The sequence below is a fragment of the Engystomops pustulosus genome, chromosome 9 (assembly GCF_040894005.1).
Source record: "Engystomops pustulosus chromosome 9, aEngPut4.maternal, whole genome shotgun sequence".
NCBI lineage: Eukaryota > Metazoa > Chordata > Amphibia > Anura > Leptodactylidae > Engystomops > Engystomops pustulosus.
Window position 1 is genome coordinate 67,024,046 of NC_092419.1, and position 19,026 is coordinate 67,043,071.

The window sequence follows — 19,026 nt, forward strand, 5'->3', positions numbered from 1 at the left end:
TAAGGTTCAAAAAGGTCAACGGAACTTGGGATTCGCAGCCAGTCTCCCATGCTGGTACTTGCCAAGCCTTAAGCCGCATCGCTGCTGTGATCCGACAAGAGCACGCACATTCAGCTTAGAATGGCCGTTGACACCAGCTTTTCAATTTGAACCTTCTTTTACTATCTCATAGAGAAACTAACACAATTTTCAGGTTCAAAAAGGTCAACGGAACTTGGGATTCCCAGCCAGTCTCCCATGCTGGTACTTACCAAGCCTTAAGCTGCATTGCTGCTGCCATCTGACGAGAGCAGGCACATTCAGCTTAGAATGGCCGTTGACAGCAGCTGTTCAATTTGAACCTTCTTTTACCATCTTTGACAGAGAAACTAACAATTTTCAGGTTCAAAAAGGTCAACAGAACTTGGGATTCCCAGCCAGTCTCCCATGCTGGTACTTGCCAAGCCTTAAGCTGCATTGCTGCTGCGATCTGACGAGAGTAGGCACATTCAGCTTAGAATGGCCGTTGACAGCAGCTGTTCAGTTTGAACCTTCTTTTACTATCTCATAGAGAAACTAACACAATTTTCAGGTTCAAAAAGGTCAACGGAACTTGGGATTCCCAGCCAGTCTCCCATGCTGGTACTTGCCAAGCCTTAAGCTGCATTGCTGCTGTGATCTGACGAGAGGAGGCACATTCAGCTTAGAATGGCCGTTGACAGCAGCTGTTCAGTTTGAACCTTCTTTTACTATCTCATAGAGAAACTAACACAATTTTCAGGTTCAAAAAGGTCAAAGGAACTTGGTATTCCCAGCCAGTCTCCCATGCTGGTACTTGCCAAGCCTTAAGCTGCATTGCTGCTGCGATCTGACGAGAGCAGGCACATTCAGCTTAGAATGGCCGTTGACAGCAGCTGTTCAATTTGAACCTTCTTTTACCATCTTTGACAGAGAAACTAACAATTTTCAGGTTCAAAAAGGTCAACAGAACTTGGGATTCCCAGCCAGTCTCCCATGCTTGTACTTGCCAAGCCTTAAGCTGCATTGTTGCTGCGATCTGACGAGAGCAGGCACATTCAGCTTAGAATGGCCGTTGACAGCAGCTGTTCAATTTAAACCTTCTTTTACTATCTCATAGAGAAACTAACACAATTTTCAGGTTCAAAAAGGTCAACAGAACTTGGGATTCCCAGCCAGTCTCCCATGCTGGTACTTGCCAAGCCTTAAGCTGCATTGCTGCTGCGATCTGACGAGAGCAGGCACATTCAGCTTAGAATGGCCGTTGACAGCAGCTGTTCAATTTGAACCTTCTTTTACTATCTCATAGAAAAACTAACACAATTTTCAGGTTCAAAAAGGTCAACAGTACTTGGGATTCCCAGCCAGTCTCCCATGCTGGTACTTGCCAAGCCTTACGCTGCATTGCTGCTGCGATCTGACGAGAGCAGGCACATTCAGCTTAGAATGGCCGTTGACAGCAGCTGTTCAATTTGAACCTTCTTTTACTATCTCATAGAGAAACTAACACAATTTTCAGGTTCAAAAAGGTCAACGGAACTTGGGATTCCCAGCCAGTCTCCCATGCTGGTACTTGCCAAGCTTTAAGCTGCTGCGATCTGACGAGAGCAGGCACATTCAGCTTAGAATGGCCGTTGACAGCAGCTGTTCAATTTGAACCTTCTTTTACTATCTCATAGAGAAACTAACACAATTTTCAGGTTCAAAAAGGTCAACAGAACTTGGGATTCCCAGCCAGTCTCCCATGCTGGTACTTGCCAAGCCTTAAGCTGCAATGCTGCTGCGATCTGATGAGAGCAGGCACATTCAGCTTAGAATGGCCGTTGACAGCAGCTGTTCAATTTGAACCTTCTTTTACTATCTCATAGAGAAACTAACACAATTTTCAGGTTCAAAAAGGTCAACTGAACTTGGGATTCCCAGCCAGTCTCCCATGCTGGTACTTGCCAAGCCTTAAGCTGCATTGCTGCTGCGATCTGACGAGAGCAGGCACATTCAGCTTAGAATGGCCGTTGACAGCAGCTGTTCAGTTTGAACCTTCTTTTACTATCTCATAGAGAAACGAACACAATTTTCAGGTTCAAAAAGGTCAACGGAACTTGGGATTCGCAGCCAGTCTCCCATGCTGGTACTTGCCAAGCCTTAAGCCGCATCGCTGCTGTGATCCGACAAGAGCACGCACATTCAGCTTAGAATGGCCGTTGACACCAGCTTTTCAATTTGAACCTTCTTTTACTATCTCATAGAGAAACTAACACAATTTTCAGGTTCAAAAAGGTCAACGGAACTTGGGATTCCCAGCCAGTCTCCCATGCTGGTACTTACCAAGCCTTAAGCTGCATTGCTGCTGCCATCTGACGAGAGCAGGCACATTCAGCTTAGAATGGCCGTTGACAGCAGCTGTTCAATTTGAACCTTCTTTTACCATCTTTGACAGAGAAACTAACAATTTTCAGGTTCAAAAAGGTCAACAGAACTTGGGATTCCCAGCCAGTCTCCCATGCTGGTACTTGCCAAGCCTTAAGCTGCATTGCTGCTGCGATCTGACGAGAGCAGGCACATTCAGCTTAGAATGGCCGTTGACAGCAGCTGTTCAGTTTGAACCTTCTGTTACTATCTCATAGAGAAACTAACACAATTTTCAGGTTCAAAAAGGTCAACGGAACTTGGAATTCGCAGCCAGTCTCCCATGCTGGTACTTGCCAAGCCTTAAGCCGCATCGCTGCTGTGATCCGACAAGAGCACGCACATTCAGCTTAGAATGGCCGTTGACAGCAGCTGTTCAATTTGAACCTTCTTTTACTATCTCATAGAGAAACTAACACAATTTTCAGGTTCAAAAAGGTCAACAGAACTTGGGATTCCCAGCCAGTCTCCCATGCTGGTACTTGCCAAGCCTTACGCTGCATTGCTGCTGCGATCTGACGAGAGCAGGCACATTCAGCTTAGAATGGCCGTTGACAGCAGCTGTTCAATTTGAACCTTCTTTTACTATCTCATAGAGAAACTAACACAATTTTCAGGTTCAAAAAGGTCAACGGAACTTGGGATTCCCAGCCAGTCTCCCATGCTGGTACTTGCCAAGCTTTAAGCTGCTGCGATCTGACGAGAGCAGGCACATTCAGCTTAGAATGGCCGTTGACAGCAGCTGTTCAATTTGAACCTTCTTTTACTATCCCATAGAGAAACTAACACAATTTTCAGGTTCAAAAAGGTCAACGGAACTTGGGATTCCCAGACAGTCTCCCATGCTGGTACTTGCCAAGCCTTAAGCTGCATTGCTGCTGCGATCTGACGAGAGCAGGCACATTCAGCTTAGAATGGCCGTTGACAGCAGCTGTTCAATTTGAACCTTCTTTTACTATCTCATAGAGAAACTAACACAATTTTCAGGTTCAAAAAGGGCAACGGAACTTGGGATTCGCAGCCAGTCTCCCATGCTGGTACTTGCCAAGCCTTAAGCCGCATCGCTGCTGTGATCCGACAAGAGCACGCACATTCAGCTTAGAATGGCCGTTGACACCAGCTGTTCAATTTGAACCTTCTTTTACTATCTCATAGAGAAACTAACACAATTTTCAGGTTCAAAAAGCTCAACAGAACTTGGGATTCCCAGCCAGTCTCCCATGCTGGTACTTGCCAAGCCTTAAGCTGCATTGCTGCTGCCATCTGACGAGAGCAGGCACATTCAGCTTAGAATGGCCGTTGACAGCAGCTGTTCAATTTGAACCTTCTTTTACCATCTTTGACAGAGAAACTAACAATTTTCAGGTTCAAAAAGGTCAACAGAACTTGGGATTCCCAGCCAGTCTCCCATGCTGGTACTTGCCAAGCCTTAAGCTGCATTGATACTGCGATCTGACGAGAGCAGGCACATTCAGCTTAGAATGGCCGTTGACAGCAGCTGTTCAGTTTGAACCTTCTTTTACTATCTCATAGAGAAACTAACACAATTTTCAGGTTCAAAAAGGTCAACGGAACTTGGAATTCGCAGCCAGTCTCCCATGCTGGTACTTGCCAAGCCTTAAGCCGCATCGCTGCTGTGATCCGACAAGAGCACGCACATTCAGCTTAGAATAGCCGTTGACAGCAGCTGTTCAATTTGAACCTTCTTTTACTATCTCATAGAGAAACTAACACAATTTTCAGGTTCAAAAAGGTCAACGGAACTTGGGATTCCCAGCCTGTCTCCCATGCTGGTACTTGCCAAGCCTTAAGCTGCATTGCTGCTGTGATCTGACGAGAGCAGGCACATTCAGCTTAGAATGGCCGTTGACAGCAGCTGTTCAGTTTGAACCTTCTTTTACTATCTCATAGAGAAACTAACACAATTTTCAGGTTCAAAAAGGTCAACGGAACTTGGTATTCCCAGCCAGTCTCCCATGCTGGTACTTGCCAAGCCTTAAGCTGCATTGCTGCTGCGATCTGACGAGAGCAGGCACATTCAGCTTAGAATGGCCGTTGACAGCAGCTGTTCAATTTGAACCTTATTTTACCATCTTTGACAGAGAAACTAACAATTTTCAGGTTCAAAAAGGTCAACAGAACTTGGGATTCCCAGCCAGTCTCCCATGCTTGTACTTGCCAAGCCTTAAGCTGCATTGTTGCTGCGATCTGACGAGAGCAGGCACATTCAGCTTAGAATGGCCGATGACAGCAGCTGTTCAATTTGAACCTTCTTTTACTATCTCATAGAGAAACTAACACAATTTTCAGGTTCAAAAAGGTCAACAGAACTTGGGATTCCCAGCCAGTCTCCCATGCTGGTACTTGCCAAGCCTTAAGCTGCATTGCTGCTGCGATCTGACGAGAGCAGGCACATTCAGCTTAGAATGGCCGTTGACAGCAGCTGTTCAATTTGAACCTTCTTTTACCATCTTTGACAGAGAAACTAACAATTTTCAGGTTCAAAAAGGTCAACAGAACTTGGGATTCCCAGCCAGTCTCCCATGCTGGTACTTGCCAAGCCTTAAGCTGCATTGCTGCTGCGATCTGACGAGAGCAGGCACATTCAGCTTAGAATGGCCGTTGACAGCAGCTGTTCAGTTTGAACCTTCTTTTACTATCTCATAGAGAAACTAACACAATTTTCAGGTTCAAAAAGGTCAACGGAACTTGGGATTCGCAGCCAGTCTCCCATGCTGGTACTTGCCAAGCCTTAAGCTGCATTGTTGCTGCGATCTGACGAGAGCAGGCACATTCAGCTTAGAATGGCCGTTGACAGCAGCTGTTAAATTTGAACCTTCTTTTACCATCTTTGACAGAGAAACTAACAATTTTCAGGTTCAAAAAGGTCAACAGAACTTGGGATTCCCAGCCAGTCTCCCATGCTGGTACTTGCCAAGCCTTAAGCTGCATTGATGCTGCGATCTGACGAGAGCAGGCACATTCAGCTTAGAATGGCCGTTGACAGCAGCTGTTCAGTTTGAACCTTCTTTTACTATCTCATAGAGAAACTAACACAATTTTCAGGTTCAAAAAGGTCAACGGAACTTGGAATTCGCAGCCAGTCTCCCATGCTGGTACTTGCCAAGCCTTAAGCCGCATCGCTGCTGTGATCCGACAAGAGCACGCACATTCAGCTTAGAATGGCCTTTGACAGCAGCTGTTCAATTTGAACCTTCTTTTACTATCTCATAGAGAAACTAACACAATTTTCAGGTTCAAAAAGGTCAACGGAACTTGGGATTCCCAGCCAGTCTCCCATGCTGGTACTTGCCAAGCCTTAAGCTGCATTGCTGCTGTGATCTGACGAGAGCAGGCACATTCAGCTTAGAATGGCCGTTGACAGCAGCTGTTCAGTTTGAACCTTCTTTTACTATCTCATAGAGAAACTAACACAATTTTCAGGTTCAAAAAGGTCAACGGAACTTGGTATTCCCAGCCAGTCTCCCATGCTGGTACTTGCCAAGCCTTAAGCTGCATTGCTGCTGCAATCTGACGAGAGCAGGCACATTCAGCTTAGAATGGCCGTTGACAGCAGCTGTTCAATTTGAACCTTCTTTTACCATCTTTGACAGAGAAACTAACAATTTTAAGGTTCAAAAAGGTCAACAGAACTTGGGATTCCCAGCCAGTCTCCCATGCTGGTACTTGCCAAGCCTTAAGCTGCATTGTTGCTGCGATCTGACGAGAGCAGGCACATTGAGCTTAGAATGGCCGTTGACAGCAGCTGTTCAATTTAAACCTTCTTTTACTATCTCATAGAGAAACTAACACAATTTTCAGGTTCAAAAAGGTCAACAGAACTTGGGATTCCCAGCCAGTCTCCCATGCTGGTACTTGCCAAGCCTTAAGCTGCATTGCTGCTGCGATCTGACGAGAGCAGGCACATTCAGCTTAGAATGGCCGTTGACAGCAGCTGTTCAATTTGAACCTTCTTTTACTATCTCATAGAAAAACTAACACAATTTTCAGGTTCAAAAAGGTCAACAGTACTTGGGATTCCTAGCCAGTCTCCCATGCTGGTACTTGCCAAGCCTTACGCTGCATTGCTGCTGCGATCTGACGAGAGCAGGCACATTCAGCTTAGAATGGCCGTTGACAGCAGCTGTTCAATTTGAACCTTCTTTTACCATCTTTGACAGAGAAACTAACAATTTTCAGGTTCAAAAAGGTCAACAGAACTTGGGATTCCCAGCCAGTCTCCCATGCTGGTACTTGCCAAGCCTTAAGCTGCATTGATGCTGCGATCTGACGAGAGCAGGCACATTCAGCTTAGAATGGCCGTTGACAGCAGCTGTTCAGTTTGAACCTTCTTTTACTATCTCATAGAGAAACTAACACAATTTTCAGGTTCAAAAAGGTCAACGGAACTTGGAATTCGCAGCCAGTCTCCCATGCTGGTACTTGCCAAGCCTTAAGCCGCATCGCTGCTGTGATCCGACAAGAGCACGCACATTCAGCTTAGAATGGCCTTTGACAGCAGCTGTTCAATTTGAACCTTCTTTTACTATCTCATAGAGAAACTAACACAATTTTCAGGTTCAAAAAGGTCAACGGAACTTGGGATTCCCAGCCAGTCTCCCATGCTGGTACTTGCCAAGCCTTAAGCTGCATTGCTGCTGTGATCTGACGAGAGCAGGCACATTCAGCTTAGAATGGCCGTTGACAGCAGTTGTTCAGTTTGAACCTTCTTTTACTATCTCATAGAGAAACTAACACAATTTTCAGGTTCAAAAAGGTCAACGGAACTTGGGATTCCCAGCCAGTCTCCCATGCTGGTACTTGCCAAGCCTTAAGCTGCATTGCTGCTGCGATCTGACGAGAGCAGGCACATTCAGCTTAGAATGGCCGTTGACAGCAGCTGTTCAATTTGAACCTTCTTTTACTATCTCATAGAGAAACTAACACAATTTTCAGGTTCAAAAAGGTCAACGGAACTTGGGATTCCCAGCCAGTCTCCCATGCTGGTACGTGCCAAGGCTTAAGCTGCATTGCTGCTGCGATCTGAGGAGAGCACGCACATTCAGCTTAGAATGGCCGTTGACAGCAGCTGTTCAATTTGAACCTTCTTTTACTATCTCATAGAGAAAATAACACAATTTTCAGGTTCAAAAAGGTCAACAGAACTTGGGATTCCCAGCCAGTCTCCCATGCTGGTACTTGCCAAGCCTTAAGCTGCATTGCTGCTGCAATCTGACGAGAGCAGGCACATTCAGCTTAGAATGGCCGTTGACAGCAGCTGTTCAATTTGAACCTTCTTTTACTATCTCATAGAGAAACTAACACAATTTTCAGGTTCAAAAAGGTCAACGGAACTTGGGATTCCCAGCCAGTCTCCCATGCTGGTACTTGCCAAGCTTTAAGCTGCTGCGATCTGACGAGAGCAGGCACATTCAGCTTAGAATGGCCGTTGACAGCAGCTGTTCAATTAGAACCTTCTTTTACTATCTCATAGAGAAACTAACACAATTTTCAGGTTCAAAAAGGTCAACAGAACTTGGGATTCCCAGCCAGTCTCCCATGCTGGTACTTGCCAAGCCTTAAGCTGCATTGCTGCTGCGATCTGACGAGAGCAGGCACATTCAGCTTAGAATGGCCGTTGACAGCAGCTGTTCAATTTGAACCTTCTTTTACCATCTTTGACAGAGAAACTAACAATTTTCAGGTTCAAAAAGGTCAACAGAACTTGGGATTCCCAGCCAGTCTCCCATGCTGGTACTTGCCAAGCCTTAAGCTGCATTGATGCTGCGATCTGACGAGAGCAGGCACATTCAGCTTAGAATGGCCGTTGACAGCAGCTGTTCAATTTGAACCTTCTTTTACTATCTCATAGAGAAAATAACACAATTTTCAGGTTCAAAAAGGTCAACAGAACTTGGGATTCCCAGCCAGTCTCCCATGCTGGTACTTGCCAAGCCTTAAGCCGCATCGCTGCTGTGATCCGACAAGAGCACGCACATTCAGCTTAGAATGGCCTTTGACAGCAGCTGTTCAATTTGAACCTTCTTTTACTATCTCATAGAGAAACTAACACAATTTTCAGGTTCAAAAAGGTCAACGGAACTTGGGATTCCCAGCCAGTCTCCCATGCTGGTACTTGCCAAGCCTTAAGCTGCATTGCTGCTGTGATCTGACGAGAGCAGGCACATTCAGCTTAGAATGGCCGTTGACAGCAGCTGTTCAGTTTGAACCTTCTTTTACTATCTCATAGAGAAACTAACACAATTTTCAGGTTCAAAAAGGTCAACGGAACTTGGGATTCCCAGCCAGTCTCCCATGCTGGTACTTGCCAAGCCTTAAGCTGCATTGCTGCTGCCATCTGACGAGATCAGGCACATTCAGCTTAGAATGGCCGTTGACAGCAGCTGTTCAAATTGAACCTTATTTTACCATCTTTGACAGAGAAACTAACAATTTTCAGGTTCAAAAAGGTCAACAGAACTTGGGATTCCCAGCCAGTCTCCCATGCTTGTACTTGCCAAGCCTTAAGCTGCATTGTTGCTGCGATCTGACGAGAGCAGGCACATTCAGCTTAGAATGGCCGTTGACAGCAGCTGTTCAATTTGAACCTTCTTTTACTATCTCATAGAGAAACTAACACAATTTTCAGGTTCAAAAAGGTCAACGGAACTTGGAATTCGCAGCCAGTCTCCCATGCTGGTACTTGCCAAGCCTTAAGCCGCATCGCTGCTGTGATCCGACAAGAGCACGCACATTCAGCTTAGAATGGCCGTTGACAGCAGCTGTTCAATTTGAACCTTCTTTTACCATCTTTCACAGAGAAACTAACAATTTTCAGGTTCAAAAAGGTCAACAGAACTTGGGATTCCCAGCCAGTCTCCCATGCTTGTACTTGCCAAGCCTTAAGCTGCATTGTTGCTGCAATCTGACGAGAGCAGGCACATTCAGCTTAGAATGGCCGTTGACAGCAGCTGTTCAATTTAAACCTTCTTTTACTATCTCATAGAGAAACTAACACAATTTTCAGGTTCAAAAAGGTCAACAGAACTTGGGATTCCCAGCCAGTCTCCCATGCTTGTACTTGCCAAGCCTTAAGCTGCATTGCTGCTGCGATCTGACGAGAGCAGGCACATTCAGCTTAGAATGGCCGTTGACAGCAGCTGTTCAATTTGAACCTTCTTTTACTATCTCATAGAAAAACTAACACAATTTTCAGGTTCAAAAAGGTCAACAGTACTTGGGATTCCCAGCCAGTCTCCCATGCTGGTACTTGCCAAGCCTTACGCTGCATTGCTGCTGCGATCTGACGAGAGCAGGCACATTCAGCTTAGAATGGCCGTTGACAGCAGCTGTTCAATTTGAACCTTCTTTTACTATCTTATAGAGAAACTAACACAATTTTCAGGTTCAAAAAGGTCAACGGAACTTGGGATTCCCAGCCAGTCTCCCATGCTGGTACTTGCCAAGCCTTAAGCTGCATTGCTGCTGCGATCTGACGAGAGCACGCACATTCAGCTTAGAATGGCCGTTGACAGCAGCTGTTCAATTTGAACCTTCTTTTACTATCTCATAGAGAAAATAACACAATTTTCAGGTTCAAAAAGGTCAACAGAACTTGGGATTCCCAGCCAGTCTCCCATGCTGGTACTTGCCAAGCCTTAAGCTGCATTGCTGCTGCGATCTGACGAGAGCAGGCACATTCAGCTTAGAATGGCCGTTGACAGCAGCTGTTCAATTTGAACCTTCTTTTACTATCTCATAGAGAAACTAACACAATTTTCAGGTTCAAAAAGGTCAACGGAACTTGGGATTCCCAGCCAGTCTCCCATGCTGGTACTTGCCAAGCTTTAAGCTGCTGCGATCTGACGAGAGCAGGCACATTCAGCTTAGAATGGCCGTTGACAGCAGCTGTTCAATTTGAACCTTCTTTTACTATCTCATAGAGAAACTAACACAATTTTCAGGTTCAAAAAGGTCAACAGAACTTGGGATTCCCAGCCAGTCTCCCATGCTGGTACTTGCCAAGCCTTAAGCTGCATTGCTGCTGCGATCTGACGAGAGCAGGCACATTCAGCTTAGAATGGCCGTTGACAGCAGCTGTTCAATTTGAACCTTCTTTTACTATCTCATAGAGAAACTAACACAATTTTCAGGTTCAAAAAGGTCAACGGAACTTGGGATTCCCAGCCAGTCTCCCATGCTGGTACTTGCCAAGCCTTAAGCTGCATTGCTGCTGCGATCTGACGAGAGCACGCACATTCAGCTTAGAATGGCCGTTGACAGCAGCTGTTCAGTTTGAACCTTCTTTTACTATCTCATAGAGAAACTAACACAATTTTCAGGTTCAAAAAGGTCAACGGAACTTGGGATTCGCAGCCAGTCTCCCATGCTGGTACTTGCCAAGCCTTAAGCTGCATTGTTGCTGCGATCTGACGAGAGCAGGCACATTCAGCTTAGAATGGCCGTTGACAGCAGATGTTCAATTTGAACCTTCTTTTACCATCTTTGACAGAGAAACTAACAATTTTCAGGTTCAAAAAGGTCAACAGAACTTGGGATTCCCAGCCAGTCTCCCATGCTGGTACTTGCCAAGCCTTAAGCTGCATTGCTGCTGCGATCTGACGAGAGCAGGCACATTCAGATTAGAATGGCCGTTGACAGCAGCTGTTCAATTTGAACCTTCTTTTACCATCTTTGACAGAGAAACTAACAATTTTCAGGTTCAAAAAGGTCAACAGAACTTGGGATTCCCAGCCAGTCTCCCATGCTGGTACTTGCCAAGCCTTAAGCTGCATTGATGCTGCGATCTGACGAGAGCAGGCACATTCAGCTTAGAATGGCCGTTGACAGCAGCTGTTCAGTTTGAACCTTCTTTTACTATCTCATAGAGAAACTAACACAATTTTCAGGTTCAAAAAGGTCAACGGAACTTGGAATTCGCAGCCAGTCTCCCATGCTGGTACTTGCCAAGCCTTAAGCCGCATCGCTGCTGTGATCCGACAAGAGCACGCACATTCAGCTTAGAATGGCCGTTGACAGCAGCTGTTCAATTTGAACCTTCTTTTACCATCTTTGACAGAGAAACTAACAATTTTCAGGTTCAAAAAGGTCAACAGAACTTGGGATTCCCAGCCAGTCTCCCATGCTTGTACTTGCCAAGCCTTAAGCTGCATTGTTGCTGCGATCTGACGAGAGCAGGCACATTCAGCTTAGAATGGCCGTTGACAGCAGCTGTTCAATTTAAACCTTCTTTTACTATCTCATAGAGAAACTAACACAATTTTCAGGTTCAAAAAGGTCAACAGAACTTGGGATTCCCAGCCAGTCTCCCATGCTTGTACTTGCCAAGCCTTAAGCTGCATTGCTGCTGCGATCTGACGAGAGCAGGCACATTCAGCTTAGAATGGCCGTTGAGAGCAGCTGTTCAATTTGAACCTTCTTTTACTATCTCATAGAGAAACTAACACAATTTTCAGGTTCAAAAAGGTCAACGGAACTTGGGATTCCCAGCCAGTCTCCCATGCTGGTACTTGCCAAGCTTTAAGCTGCTGCGATCTGACGAGAGCAGGCACATTCAGCTTAGAATGGCCGTTGACAGCAGCTGTTCAATTTGAACCTTCTTTTACTATCTCATAGAGAAACTAACACAATTTTCAGGTTCAAAAAGGTCAACAGAACTTGGGATTCCCAGCCAGTCTCCCATGCTGGTACTTGCCAAGCCTTAAGCTGCATTGCTGCTGCGATCTGACGAGAGCAGGCACATTCAGCTTAGAATGGCCGTTGACAGCAGCTGTTCAATTTGAACCTTCTTTTACTATCTCATAGAGAAACTAACACAATTTTCAGGTTCAAAAAGGTCAACGGAACTTGGGATTCCCAGCCAGTCTCCCATGCTGGTACTTGCCAAGCCTTAAGCTGCATTGCTGCTGCGATCTGACGAGAGCAGGCACATTCAGCTTAGAATGGCCGTTGACAGCAGCTGTTCAGTTTGAACCTTCTTTTACTATCTCATAGAGAAACTAACAATTTTCAGGTTCAAAAAGGTCAACAGAACTTGGGATTCCCAGCCAGTCTCCCATGCTTGTACTTGCCAAGCCTTAAGCTGCATTGTTGCTGCGATCTGACGAGAGCAGGCACATTCAGCTTAGAATGGCCGTTGACAGCAGCTGTTCAATTTGAACCTTCTTTTACTATCTCATAGAGAAACTAACACAATTTTCAGGTTCAAAAAGGTCAACAGAACTTGGGATTCCCAGCCAGTCTCCCATGCTGGTACTTGCCAAACCTTAAGCTGCATTGCTGCTGCGATCTGACGAGAGCAGGCACATTCAGCTTAGAATGGCCGTTGACAGCAGCTGTTCAATTTGAACCTTCTTTTACTATCTCATAGAAAAACTAACACAATTTTCAGGTTCAAAAAGGTCAACAGTAATTGGGATTCCCAGCCAGTCTCCAATGCTGGTACTTGCCAAGCCTTAAGCTGCATTGCTGCTGCGATCTGACGAGAGCAGGCACATTCAGCTTAGAATGGCCGTTGACAGCAGCTGTTCAATTTGAACCTTCTTTTACCATCTTTGACAGAGAAACTAACAATTTTCAGGTTCAAAAAGTCAACGGAACTTGGGATTCCCAGCCAGTCTCCCATGTTGGTACTTGCCAAGCCTTAAGCTGCATTGCTGCTGCGATCTGACGAGAGCAAGCACATTCAGCTTAGAATGGCCGTTGACAGCAGCTGTTCAATTTGAACCTTCTTTTACTATCTCATAGAGAAACTAACACAATTTTCAGGTTCAAAAAGGTCAACGGAACTTGGGATTCCCAGCCAGTCTCCCATGCTGGTACTTGCCAAGCCTTAAGCTGCTGCGATCTGACGAGAGCAGGCACATTCAGCTTAGAATGGCCGTTGACAGCAGCTGTTCAATTTGAACCTTCTTTTACCATCTTTGACAGAGAAACTAACAATTTTCAGGTTCAAAAAGGTCAACGGAACTTGGGATTCCCAGCCAGTCTCCCATGCTGGTACTTGCCAAGCCTTAAGCTGCATTGCTGCTGCGATCTGACGAGAGCAGGCACATTCAGCTTAGAATGGCCGTTGACAGCAGCTGTTCAATTTGAACCTTCTTTTACTATCTCATAGAGAAACTAACACAATTTTCAGGTTCAAAAAGGTCAACGGAACTTGGGATTCCCAGCCAGTCTCCCATGCTGGTACTTGCCAAGCCTTAAGCTGCATTGCTGCTGCGATCTGACGAGAGCAGGCACATTCAGCTTAGAATGGCCGTTGACAGCAGCTGTTCAATTTGAACCTTCTTTTACCATCTTTGACAGAGAAACTAACAATTTTCAGGTTCAAAAAGTCAACGGAACTTGGGATTCCCAGCCAGTCTCCCATGCTGGTACTTGCCAAGCCTTAAGCTGCATTGCTGCTGCGATCTGACGAGAGCAGGCACATTCAGCTTAGAATGGCCGTTGACAGCAGCTGTTCAATTTGAACCTTCTTTTACTATCTCATAGAGAAACTAACACAATTTTCAGGTTCAAAAAAGTCAACAGAACTTGGGATTTCCAGCCAGTCTCCCATGCTGGTACTTGCCAAGCCTTAAGCTGCATTGCTGCTGCGATCTGACGAGAGCAGGCACATTCAGCTTAGAATGGCCGTTGACAGCAGCTGTTCAATTTGAACCTTCTTTTACTATCTCATAGAGAAACTAACACAATTTTCAGGTTCAAAAAGGTCAACGGAACTTGGGATTCCCAGCCAGTCTCCCATGCTGGTACTTGCCAAGCCTTAAGCTGCATTGCTGCTGCGATCTGACGAGAGCAGGCACATTCAGCTTAGAATGGCCGTTGACAGCAGCTGTTCAGTTTGAACCTTCTTTTACCATCTTTGACAGAGAAACTAACAATTTTCAGTTTCAAAAAGGTCAACGGAACTTGGGATTTCCAGCCAGTCTCCCATGCTGGTACTTGCCAAGCCTTAAGCTGCATTGCTGCTGCGATCTGACGAGAGCAGGCACATTCAGCTTAGAATGGCCGTCGACAGCAGCTGTTCAGTTTGAACCTTCTTTTACTATCTCATAGAGAAACTAACACAATTTTCAGGTTCAAAAAGGTCAACGGAACTTGGGATTCCCAGCCAGTCTCCCATGCTGGTACTTGCCAAGCCTTAAGCTGCTGCGATCTGACGAGAGCAGGCACATTCAGCTTAGAATGGCCGTTGACAGCAGCTGTTCAATTTGAACCTTCTTTTACTTTCTCATAGAGAAACTAACACAATTTTCAGGTTCAAAAAGGTCAACAGAACTTGGGATTCCCAGCCAGTCTCCCATGCTGGTACTTGCCAAGCCTTAAGCTGCATTGCTGCTGCGATCTGACGAGAGCAGGCACATTCAGCTTTGAATGGCCGTTGACAGCAGCTGTTCAATTTGAACCTTCTTTTACTATCTCATAGAAAAACTAACACAATTTTCAGGTTCAAAAAGGTCAACAGAACTTGGGATTCCCAGCCAGTCTCCCATGCTGGTACTTGCCAAGCCTTAAGCTGCATTGCTGCTGCGATCTGACGAGAGCAGGCACATTCAGCTTAGAATGGCCGTTGACAGCAGCTGTTCAATTTGAACCTTCTTTTACCATCTTTGACAGAGAAACTAACAATTTTCAGGGTCAAAAAGGTCAACGGAACTTGGGATTCCCAGCCAGTCTCCCATGCTGGTACTTGCCAAGCCTTAAGCTGCATTGCTGCTGCGATCTGACGAGAGCAGGCACATTCAGCTTAGAATGGCCGTTGACAGCAGCTGCCTAATTTCTACTTTCTTTTACTATCTCATAGAGAAACTAACACAATTTTCAGGTTCAAAAAGCTCAACGGAACTTGGGATTCCCAGCCAGTCTCCCATGCTGGTACTTGCCAAGCCTTAAGCTGCATTGCTGCTGCGATCTGACGAGAGCAGGCACATTCAGCTTAGAATGGCCGTTGACAGCAGCTGTTCAATTTGAACCTTCTTTTACCATCTTTGACAGAGAAACTAACAATTTTCAGGTTCAAAAAGGTCAACAGAACTTGGGATTCCCAGCCAGTCTCCCATGCTGGTACTTGCCAAGCCTTAAGCTGCATTGTTGCTGCGATCTGACTAGAGCAGGCACATTCAGCTTAGAATGGCCGTTGACAGCAGCTGTTCAATTTGAACCTTCTTTTACTATCTCATAGAGAAACTAACACAATTTTCAGGTTCAAAAAGGTCAACGGAACTTGGGATTCCCAGCCAGTCTCCCATGCTGGTACTTGCCAAGCCTTAAGCTGCATTGCTGCTGCGATCTGACGAGAGCAGGCACATTCAGCTTAGAATGGCCGTTGACAGCAGCTGTTCAGTTTGAACCTTCTTTTACTATCTCATAGAGAAACTAACACAATTTTCAGGTTCAAAAAGGTCAACGGAACTTGGGATTCCCAGCCAGTCTCCCATGCTGGTACTTGCCAAGCCTTAAGCTGCATTGCTGCTGCGATCTGACGAGAGCAGGCACATTCAGCTTAGAATGGCCGTTGACAGCAGCTGTTCAATTTGAACCTTCTTTTACCATCTTTGACAGAGAAACTAACAATTTTCAGGTTCAAAAAAGTCAATGGAACTTGGGATTCCCAGCCAGTCTCCCATGCTGGTACTTGCCAAGCCTTAAGCTGCATTGTTGCTGCGATCTGACTAGAGCAGGCACATTCAGCTTAGAATGGCCGTTGACAGCAGCTGTTCAATTTGAACCTTCTTTTACTATCTCATAGAGAAACTAACACAATTTTCAGGTTCAAAAAGGTCAACGGAACTTGGGATTCCCAGCCAGTCTCCCATGCTGGTACTTGCCAAGCCTTAAGCTGCATTGCTGCTGCGATCTGACGAGAGCAGGCACATTCAGCTTAGAATGGCCGTTGACAGCAGCTGTTCAATTTGAACCTTCTTTTACTATCTCATAGAGAAACTAACACAATTTTCAGGTTCAAAAAGGTCAACGGAACTTGGGATTCCCAGCCAGTCTCCCATGCTGGTACTTGCCAAGCCTTAAGCTGCTGCGATCTGACGAGAGCAGGCACATTCAGCTTAGAATGGCCGTTGACAGCAGCTGTTCAATTTGAACCTTCTTTTACTATCTCATAGAGAAACTAACACAATTTTCAGGTTCAAAAAGGTCAACGGAACTTGGGATTCCCAGCCAGTCTCCCATGCTGGTACTTGCCAAGCCTTAAGCTGCATTGCTGCTGTGATCTGACGAGAGGAGGCACATTCAGCTTAGAATGGCCGTTGACAGCAGCTGTTCAGTTTGAACCTTCTTTTACTATCTCATAGAGAAACTAACACAATTTTCAGGTTCAAAAAGGTCAAAGGAACTTGGTATTCCCAGCCAGTCTCCCATGCTGGTACTTGCCAAGCCTTAAGCTGCATTGCTGCTGCGATCTGACGAGAGCAGGCACATTCAGCTTAGAATGGCCGTTGACAGCAGCTGTTCAATTTGAACCTTCATTTACCATCTTTGACAGAGAAACTAACAATTTTCAGGTTCAAAAAGGTCAACAGAACTTGGGATTCCCAGCCAGTCTCCCATGCTTGTACTTACCAAGCCTTAAGCTGCATTGTTGCTGCGATCTGACGAGAGCAGGCACATTCAGCTTAGAATGGCCGTTGACAGCAGCTGTTCAATTTAAACCTTCTTTTACTATCTCATAGAGAAACTAACACAATTTTCAGGTTCAAAAAGGTCAACAGAACTTGGGATTCCCAGCCAGTCTCCCATGCTGGTACTTGCCAAGCCTTAAGCTGCATTGCTGCTGCGATCTGACGAGAGCAGGCACATTCAGCTTAGAATGGCCGTTGACAGCAGCTGTTCAATTTGAACCTTCTTTTACTATCTCATAGAAAAACTAACACAATTTTCAGGTTCAAAAAGGTCAACAGTACTTGGGATTCCCAGCCAGTCTCCCATGCTGGTACTTGCCAAGCCTTACGCTGCATTGCTGCTGCGATCTGACGAGAGCAGGCACATTCAGCTTTGAATGGCCGTTGACAGCAGCTGTTCAATTTGAACCTTCTTTTACTATCTCATAGAGAAACTAACACAATTTTCAGGTTCAAAAAGGTCAACGGAACTTGGGATTCCCAGCCAGTCTCCCATGCTGGTACTTGCCAAGCCTTAAGCTGCATTGCTGCTGCGATCTGACGAGAGCAGGCACATTCAGCTTAGAATGGCCGTTGACAGCAGCTGTTCAATTTGAACCTTCTTTTACTATCTCATAGAGAAAATAACACAATTTTCAGGTTCAAAAAGGTCAACAGAACTTGGGATTCCCAGCCAGTCTCCCATGCTGGTACTTGCCAAGCCTTAAGCTGCATTGCTGCTGCGATCTGACGAGAGCAGGCACATTCAGCTTAGAATGGCCGTTGACAGCAGCTGTTCAATTTGAACCTTCTTTTACTATCTCATAGAGAAACTAACACAATTTTCAGGTTCATAAAGGTCAACGGAACTTGGGATTCCCAGCCAGTCTCCCATGCTGGTACTTGCCAAGCTTTAAGCTGCTGCGATCTGACGAGAGCAGGCACATTCAGCTTAGAATGGCCGTTGACAGCAGCTGTTCAATTTGAACCTTCTTTTACTATCTCATAGAGAAACTAACACAATTTTCAGGTTCAAAAAGGTCAACAGAACTTGGGATTCCCAGCCAGTCTCCCATGCTGGTACTTGCCAAGCCTTAAGCTGCATTGCTGCTGCGATCTGATGAGAGCAGGCACATTCAGCTTAGAATGGCCGTTGACAGCAGCTGTTCAATTTGAACCTTCTTTTACTATCTCATAGAGAAACTAACACAATTTTCAGGTTCAAAAAGGTCAACGGAACTTGGGATTCCCAGCCAGTCTCCCATGCTGGTACTTGCCAAGCCTTAAGCTGCATTGCTGCTGCGATCTGTCGAGAGCAGGCACATTCAGCTTAGAATAGCCGTTGACAGCAGCTGTTCAGTTTGAACCTTCTTTTACTATCTCATAGAGAAACTAACACAATTTTCAGGTTCAAAAAGGTCAACGGAACTTGGGATTCCCAGCCAGTCTCCCATGCTGGTACTTGCCAAGCCTTACGCTGCATTGTTGCTGCGATCTGACGAGAGCAGGCACATTCAGCTTAGAATGGCCGTTGACAGCAGCTGTTCAATTTGAACCTTCTTTTACTATCTCATAGAGAAACTAACACAATTTTCAGGTTCAAAAAGGTCAACAGAACTTGGGATTCCCAGCCAGTCTCCCATGCTGGTACTTGCCAAGCCTTAAGCTGCATTGCTGCTGCGATCTGACGAGAGCAGGCACATTCAGCTTAGAATGGCCATTTACAGCAGCTGTTCAATTTGAACCTTCTTTTACCATCTTTGACAGAGAAACTAACAATTTTCAGGTTCAAAAAGGTCAACAGAACTTGGGATTCCCAGCCAGTCTCCCATGCTGGTACTTGCCAAGCCTTAAGCTGCATTGCTGCTGCGATCTGACGAGAGCAGGCACATTCAGCTTAGAATGGCCGTTGACAGCAGCTGTTCAATTTGAACCTTCTTTTACTATCTCATAGAGAAACTAACACAATTTTCAGGTTCAAAAA

General features: G+C 45.5%; 17 pseudogenes; all 17 read right to left on the reverse strand.

Annotated features, from left to right (window-relative positions):
• Positions 1–202: 202 nt before the first annotated feature.
• Positions 203–321, reverse strand: LOC140090272 (5S ribosomal RNA; annotated as a pseudogene).
• A 70-nt stretch (positions 322–391) lies between these two features.
• LOC140093895 (5S ribosomal RNA) lies at positions 392–510 on the reverse strand (annotated as a pseudogene).
• Positions 511–958: 448 nt separating this feature from the next.
• Positions 959–1,077, reverse strand: LOC140087131 (5S ribosomal RNA; annotated as a pseudogene).
• A 70-nt stretch (positions 1,078–1,147) lies between these two features.
• LOC140080463 (5S ribosomal RNA) lies at positions 1,148–1,266 on the reverse strand (annotated as a pseudogene).
• A 70-nt stretch (positions 1,267–1,336) lies between these two features.
• Positions 1,337–1,455, reverse strand: LOC140085363 (5S ribosomal RNA; annotated as a pseudogene).
• A 251-nt stretch (positions 1,456–1,706) lies between these two features.
• Positions 1,707–1,825, reverse strand: LOC140090303 (5S ribosomal RNA; annotated as a pseudogene).
• A 448-nt stretch (positions 1,826–2,273) lies between these two features.
• LOC140090273 (5S ribosomal RNA) lies at positions 2,274–2,392 on the reverse strand (annotated as a pseudogene).
• Positions 2,393–2,462: 70 nt separating this feature from the next.
• Positions 2,463–2,581, reverse strand: LOC140080464 (5S ribosomal RNA; annotated as a pseudogene).
• Positions 2,582–2,840: 259 nt separating this feature from the next.
• On the reverse strand, positions 2,841–2,959 carry LOC140091524 (5S ribosomal RNA; annotated as a pseudogene).
• Positions 2,960–3,210: 251 nt separating this feature from the next.
• On the reverse strand, positions 3,211–3,329 carry LOC140088658 (5S ribosomal RNA; annotated as a pseudogene).
• A 448-nt stretch (positions 3,330–3,777) lies between these two features.
• LOC140086371 (5S ribosomal RNA) lies at positions 3,778–3,896 on the reverse strand (annotated as a pseudogene).
• A 259-nt stretch (positions 3,897–4,155) lies between these two features.
• Positions 4,156–4,274, reverse strand: LOC140096143 (5S ribosomal RNA; annotated as a pseudogene).
• A 70-nt stretch (positions 4,275–4,344) lies between these two features.
• On the reverse strand, positions 4,345–4,463 carry LOC140078672 (5S ribosomal RNA; annotated as a pseudogene).
• Positions 4,464–4,533: 70 nt separating this feature from the next.
• LOC140095107 (5S ribosomal RNA) lies at positions 4,534–4,652 on the reverse strand (annotated as a pseudogene).
• Positions 4,653–4,722: 70 nt separating this feature from the next.
• LOC140080465 (5S ribosomal RNA) lies at positions 4,723–4,841 on the reverse strand (annotated as a pseudogene).
• A 70-nt stretch (positions 4,842–4,911) lies between these two features.
• Positions 4,912–5,030, reverse strand: LOC140080466 (5S ribosomal RNA; annotated as a pseudogene).
• Positions 5,031–5,289: 259 nt separating this feature from the next.
• Positions 5,290–5,408, reverse strand: LOC140085715 (5S ribosomal RNA; annotated as a pseudogene).
• Positions 5,409–19,026: the final 13,618 nt, after the last annotated feature.